The sequence below is a fragment of the Diadema antillarum genome, unplaced genomic scaffold (genome assembly GCF_040938485.1).
Source record: "Diadema antillarum isolate AM-2024a unplaced genomic scaffold, OU_Dant_1.0 scf00000134, whole genome shotgun sequence".
NCBI classification, from domain to species: Eukaryota; Metazoa; Echinodermata; class Echinoidea; order Diadematoida; family Diadematidae; genus Diadema; species Diadema antillarum.
The window spans coordinates 3301646-3309483 of record NW_027271023.1 but is presented as its reverse complement, the minus strand read 5'-3'; positions in this window follow the sequence as shown (position 1 = coordinate 3309483).

The following is a 7838-nucleotide window of genomic DNA, read 5'->3' as shown; positions in this document are numbered from 1 at the left end:
TTGCCCAGCTACTACTCTACTGCGCATGACAAAGTCATAATCATAACATACATAATGCAAAGCATAAGTAGTATTATTCAAAAGATGAGTTTTTAACCTGGTCTTAAACTCAGATTACTGTAGCTGCAAACAGGGAGATTATTCCATTAAAAAATGGCTGAGATTTATCAAGTGACTAGTCCTTTATTTTTTCCTAACTCCTCTGCGCTCAGCTACACTGGCTGTTTGTTTGTTTGTTTGTTTGTTTGTTTGTTTGTTTGTTTGTTTATTTGTTTGTTTGTTTGTTGTTGTTTTTTGTGTGTGTATTTCAAGTTGTTTGCAACGTTGTAGTAGTCTGGGAATCTTACGAATTTAGTTGCAGCGGAATTTGAGTCATGACAATCATGTCATGTCAACTTATACACATTGATTTGTGGGTGTTTAGTAAAATAATTTAAGGAATTTCTTCAATGCATTTCAAACATGAAGTAAGCTATAGATAAAAATAATAGGTGTATCTACTCGTTAAGACTCATAGGCTTTACTGATACACCCTATTTCATTTTCTTTATTATAATACACACTGTTTGTTCTATTGTATTTATTTATTTAGATATTAAACATTGTCATCTGTAATATAATACAGAATGCTTTTTATTTTGTAATTTTTACCTGATGAATGAAATTAAAAACGAATGAAGGGATAGCAAAACGGCTATACCGCAAAACTCAAACGCAAAACTATAATTAGTTGATCACCTAATGGTGTCAGTGGGGCTTTTATAAGAATTTGGCTAGCACTGGTTTTAAGGATACATATCCAACCCGTTTAAGGCCACTGAGATTCCTGCATAGTCGCATGAACTCCTCGGTCGTCTGGCCTGGCCTGAGGGATTGGCATTTGCCCGCGGATTTGGCTCTCTCCCACCCACGTTGGCCGCCAACCAGAGACGTGCCTCGACATTCATTGAGGACGCTCGATTTGGAGTACGCCTATGAAGAAAATAAAATATGATGTCTTGCCGGTTAGACAAAAATAAGAGACCAGCGTCACAGCCCACAGACTGAGCAGCCATTTTGTAGACCTATTATGCGTGCGCGTTTCGAAATCCAAAACTTCGGCCCAGCAGCGGCGGATGTGTAGTCGTACACTCAGGTAGATGTGATGATGATGGATAATAGGCCAAGGTTAGCAGGAAAGTCCCGAATCTTTGTATTTCATGAACAAAGTGATCATTTGCTGCTAAATACAATAAAAAAATTGTCTCGTTGAATGATTATGTGGACCTTAATTCGTTTATTCATTCAAGTATTTTATTCTTCCATTTCCAGCAGAAACACCAGTTATCCATCAAATATTTTACAGAAGTTGAATGCATAAATTACATCAAGATGTATAATAAAAGAAATGTATTAGTTTGAAATTATGGAAAGTATGCGCTATCATCTGCAATGTAATGGATGAAAAAATAAATGCAAGTCAAACATACTATTTAACTAAGTCAAAATAATACAAAAACGAAACGCCGTGAAGCGTATTATCTAATTCATGTTCAGCCTCTGAGCTAGAACATGCTTACATTATACCAAAACTTAATTTTCGAGACGTTATTTTTAACCTTTAAGAGGGGAATGGAAAGTATTCTTTGGTGAACATAACTAGTGGCAGCACAATATTGCAACACATTACGTTGACTAAATCAAACAAAATGCTTTATTTTTTAAAACAAAATGCAGTTCTAGGCCATTTTAATTTTTGTACCATGCAGGGGGCGAGGAAATAGTCTAGATAATCTCTTTATCAATTTTGTTTTATGTGTACGTGCACTTCCCTTACGTCAGATAGTGCTTGAAACATAAATGTTTGTCTATTTTTCACATTTAAAACTTATTTGGTGAAAATTGATTTATTAGAAAAAAATATTACTTTTTGACTCTCCTTGCTGACCACGTGCAATCATCGAACATCCCTAATTAGCCACACACTTAAAGGTATTGGTATTGGTAGCAGTGATTTTAAAAGAAATATTCGAATTATCACAATCATTTGATGATTAATCTTGTGTAGGTCAGTTGTATCACAAAAGCATCCGTCCACAAAAAGATTTTGCGGGAAAGACTAAAATATAAAGAGATATCACCATTTTTCTCAATACACCCTAAAGCGTGGACGGTTTATTCTAGAAACAATATTCTATGATAACTGTTGTTCACATTTTGCATTTTCAACAATACTTATAACATTTTGATTATAGTAGGGCAGATATGTAACAAAAATTGGTCGAAATGCTCACATCCGGCGGAAAGTATGAAATTTTGCATATAGGGGTATTTTGGGGCGCTGATTTCAAATATTGCCGGATCCAAGAGATTTGACCACGGGGTCGGCCGCCATTTTGAATTCCAATATGGCCGCCATCACAAAACAAATTCAAAGATCCCTATCTTCAGTTCTGAATGACCTGTGGCACCAAAATTTGGTACACATGAGCGTTTTGACACATTGAATTTGATGACAGATTGATTCGGAGTGTCTGACAAACATCGAATGGCCGCCATTTTGAATTCCAATATGGCCGCCTCGACGAAATATTCAAAATCCCTATCTCGATTTCTAAGTGGTGAGTGACCCTGAAATTAGGTGTAAACAAGTATTTTAACATACTGAGTTAAAATATTAACTGATGTGATGTGTCTGACAAACGCAATGCTTGCTATTTTGAATTCCAATGTGGCTACGAAGACAAACATCACGACTAACATTCACGGGCATGTCAAAAAGTGCAGCAAAAAGGAAGCATAATGCACCTTTCACTGACGTCACAATGTAAATACATCAGCGCGCACTCTATCACTTACAAACGCGCGCTCAATCAGGTAGCCTAATTTACAAACCCGAGATAGAGATTTTCAACACTCCAACATGACAAATATGTATTAAATTCAAATTGGCTGCCGTGCAGCTTGTCAGACATATCAAATAAGTCTGTTATTGAAGTCATATCTTCATGCTTTTATATATCAAATTCCAATGGCTAATGTCATTCAGAACTGAAGATAGGGATCTTTGACGGCGGCCATATTGGAATTCAAAATGGCGGCCGACCCCGTGATCAGATCTCTTGGATCCGGCAATTTTTGAAATCAGCGCCTCAAAATACCCCTATATGCAAAATTTCACACTTTCCGCCGGATGTGAGCATCTTTTTCACATATCTGCCCCACTATTATACTCAGTGGCGGATCCAGAGGGGGTCGCACCGGGCGCGCGCCCCCAGTATTTTTTTTTTTTTTTTTTTTTTTTTTTTTTTTTGGTTAAAACGAAAGAAATAAAATTTTGTAAAGGCGCCTCCCTTTCGGAATTCCTGGATCCGCCCCTGATACTGATTAACATTTCACATTCTTGGTTGTTTTTATCCCTAAGTCACATTTTATCATTATTTTGGAGCAGTAAAGCTATCATTGGCTCTATCAGCAAATGGTAAATGCTTCCTCTATTGTGTTTTCCATCTAATCTGCTGTGCTGGTCTTGGGCACGATTTTCCCTTCATGTCAACTTTGGCAACGCAAGAAGGTGATTTTTCTTACACTCTGTTGTTTTCCCCGGAGCGTATACGAAGTAAATCTTGTAGAGAGACAGGGAGGGTTACTAATATCTCATTTAAATTGAGCGTAATAAATGGTAACTATACTCCTAAATTTCATTACGTGAATCCTCTTATGAGGATAACAAATCTGACCACGTGACACGTGTTTATGAGACAGTGATATAGGTAGCACACACGCACATTGGAGCGATGATAACATCATAGCCTCAGAAATTTCACGTTTTTCTTGAGAAATCGACCGAAAGAAATGTGTCCTTTTCATCATAATAATAATCATAGCATATTATGCTATAAACGATTACTGGTGGTAAACGGGGTGTAGTAGGGGGGGGGGGGTGGAGAAGGTTGGAGAGGGAGAGAAAGAGTGCTTATTGACTTGATGTATAGCACCCGGCCCTCCATCCATTCCCAAGCATCATTACAACACTGACAGTTGGCAAAACTACGATTGGACGACAAAGAAGCCTGATACCATATGCCGCACATTTTAGGTGGAAACCGTTTTAGTGCACAACAGACAATGTGACCGATCTTGATGAATTCACGGAAGAGAATTTCTATCGTTTGTTTCCGCTGGTCAATCACAGCCTGCGGCACGGGCAATGCATTAAAGAAATATTATTATATACTGTGCACCTTCTTGAATATACAACCAACCAACAAAAAGATTAACTGAGCACGCCTGTATTTTCATTGTACGTGCCTTCCGTCGGAATAGATATGCAAATACTTATCCTTACTTCTTAGGAGCTTTGGCGGACTAGACATGACGCAGAATGTTTCTTGCAAAATTATTTGACAAATGAAGTGCATCACGGCCTCGAGGTAACGTTGTTGCCGGGCACCTGCGTCATTTCGTTCTGTCATAATCCCTGACGTACGGTCTGTGCCAAGACGGTGAAAACGGGCTTGACAAATGACGTCGCCGAAACGTGCCCTGTGGATATTGGGGAATCGTTTACATGTCGTCACACATTATGAATGTTTCTGTTCAAATTGTCTTAGCTTTATATGCACGGATAACTAATGGGCGATGCTGTAAACATCGAAATAAGCTACTTGGTCCTCGAAAGTCCTCGTTCCATAGAATTACTCTGAACTATTTGAAAACGATTTGGTATTCCATGACTACAAGAAAATTAAGGTCTCTTAAAGTGGTCATATCAATTAGCATCCTGCGCTAATTGGAGGCAGAAGCTGACTAACAACTTACTGATCAGTCAAAGGAAACCAAGACCCAAAGAGCAATGCGGATTGAGAGAAAGCAGCAACATTAGTAGAACACATCACTTAAAGTTTGAGGAAAATCATACAACCGATGCAAAAGTTATGATTTTTTAAATATTGGGGTTTTGGAACCATTAGATCAAGAGACTTCTAAAGAGTATGATGTCATTTGTAGAAAACAATTCAAAGAAAATAGTTTATAAAGAGAATTCCACGAAAAAAAAATCATCTTTTATGAAAATTACACATTCCATCAACTTGACACTGACATATTAAAGGTAGCAAAAGTTGTCCCTGCTTTCTGAAAGAGGTTGGTCAATATCTAGTGCTCTTTCATTTCGCTAGAAAAGTGAAAGCATGTTGAATTTTATTTTACTAGTAATTTTCTTCATATTGTTGTCCACACTTGACGTCATGAACTCTAGTAGTCTCCTGATCCAGTGGTTCCAACACCAGAACTTTAAAAATTCATAACTTCTGCATCGATTGTCCAATATTCCTCAACTTTCAATGATGTGGCAATAATTACGCTCTATTAATGTTGCTGCTTTCACTCAATCCACATTGCTCTTTGGGTTTTGGTTTCCTTTAATATTGCGAAGGTCCTAAACACACTGGGCTGTGGTACAACCGCATCATTAAGTTATCACCAATTTCTCCTTGTTTGTTTGTTTGTTTGTTTGTTTGTTTGTTTGTTTGTTTGTTTGAAGATACCTGGATAGCCCATATTACGCTACAATATATAGCTGGGCATCTATGGGGTCCAGTTGGACTCGTTATCTCAGGCGGGACCACTTCACAGGGTTAAACACCGGCTTCTCTTCGCTATGAATAACAGAAGCGGGATCTTTTACGCGCATAAGTTGTGACTCTCATACACGGGCCTTCCATTTTATATTAAGGGACAGAGTATTTTGCCTCTTCCAAGAGGATATGGTATGATTACACACAACATTGCTCAATGGGACTCGGGAATCGAACCCGGGTCCTTCAATTAAGTGGATCGTGAGGCAGACGCGCTTCCGACTGACCTAACTAACCGCCCTTAAAACTCATTTATACATTCGACACCTGCTATGACGAGATGAATTGTGATATTTCGTGGAAAAGTCATCTGCAGTGCAAGCTGATTGAATCAAAAGAACACGGGAAAATAGAGCAATAGTACTAGTATCCAAGCACTGTTCATTTACCACCAATGGCGAAAGAGGCCTTCCACTATAGCCATATTAACGTCGCATCATAGTACAGATATCTAAGTCGATACTCAGTACGATTTTCTCATGTCATTTGGATGAAAAATTAATGTTCTTTGTGTTGCAGAATACGTTGGAAGATTATTGTAAAGGTCTAAACTTCACCTAATGTTCAAAGAAATACAGGTCTTTTGACATAAAAGAAGAAGAAATGTGCGTTTCACACTAAAGACAAATAAAGCTTTCGATATTTGATCGAATAAATTGTCTTCACGATGTTAATCATGCAATTTAACATATTTAAAGCAGTTAAAATGGATCGTGGAATTGTATACAAACAATGATTGAATATCTTAATGTCATGTATAACATTTCCATATTTACCTGTCTTCTCTCTCTCTCTCTCTCTCCTTCTCTCTCTCTCTCTCTCTCATTCAATTCAATTCAATTCAATTCAAACTTTATTTCATTTTTCGAAAAGAACATAAACATTTCACTTTCTTTGGTAACAGAGAATAAGGTTACATATTATATTTACATATATTATTATTTATATTCTTCTTTATCTTTATGTATGTCCGAAAACAAATTTTATGTATATTTTATACATGACAATAAATTATCTTGAATCTTGAATCTTGAATCTTGAATCTTGAATCAAAACATAGCAAATTGAGAAAACATAATTGTGGAACCTTGGGGTAACAAATAATGTTGTAATGAAAATTGACTGAAGTGATATAGACGATATAACATTACACAAAATATCGAAAATGGAGGGACCCACTAAAAAGGCAATGCTTGTAGAATGTGGGCCCCTCGGGTACAGAATGTCAATAGAAAATGAACTGATTCAAAAAGGGGAAAAAGATTTGGAATAAACTCAGATTTTAAAAAAAAAAAGGTCTGGAAGCCCAATAAGAAGACAGAGTAACAGGCAGACACACATGCACAGGCGAATGAACATTAAACGACACTGGGACGACAAAACTATAAGGGGACTTAAATACAAGACAGAACGAGACAAGACTGACATAATAGGAAGAAAATACAACGGACAGAAAGGCAAAACAGATCCAGCGATCCTCGACAGAACTATATCGAAAAAATAATGGGATGCGTGGAAAGAATACGGGAATATGGAAAAATATAGAGAAATAGATGCCGAAGTAATACAAGTAGAATCGAATCTACTCTGTAAGTGTCTCAGGACATCAGGGACGAGAAAATATGTGACAGCATATCATTGGTAATCAAAATTCTTCGAAAAGAAATTAAAATGAGCCAACAGGCTGATTTAATTCTGTAGGAACATAACATTGCAATAAGAAAGACTTTAATCTCCTCTTAAATGAAAATATAGAGGGTGCAATTTTTATGTCATTATTCAGAAAATTCCAATAAGTTGAGCCAGTATAGATAAGTGTGTTCTTACCAAGAATTGTTCGTAAAAGAGGTAAGTGAAATTCATTGGAACGTCGAGTGGGATAGTCATGGAATGATTGATTTCTTTGAAACATATAAGAATCGAAAATGGAGGGGAGTGTTGTTGCTGTACGTATACATAAATTGCCCCAGATTAAATAAATACAAATCTTTAATTTTTAGCAGCTTATTAGCGGCAAATAACATATTTGAGTGGGAGGGTATGAAAAGATAACTGATGACACGGAGAGCTTTCTTTTGAAGAAGGAACACTGTATCCAGTAGGTTCTGGTGAGTGTTGCCCCAAACTAAAACACCATAATTAAGATAAGGCAATATCAATGACGAATATAACATAAGTAATGATTTTTGTGGAATATGCAATTTCATTCTATTTATAACA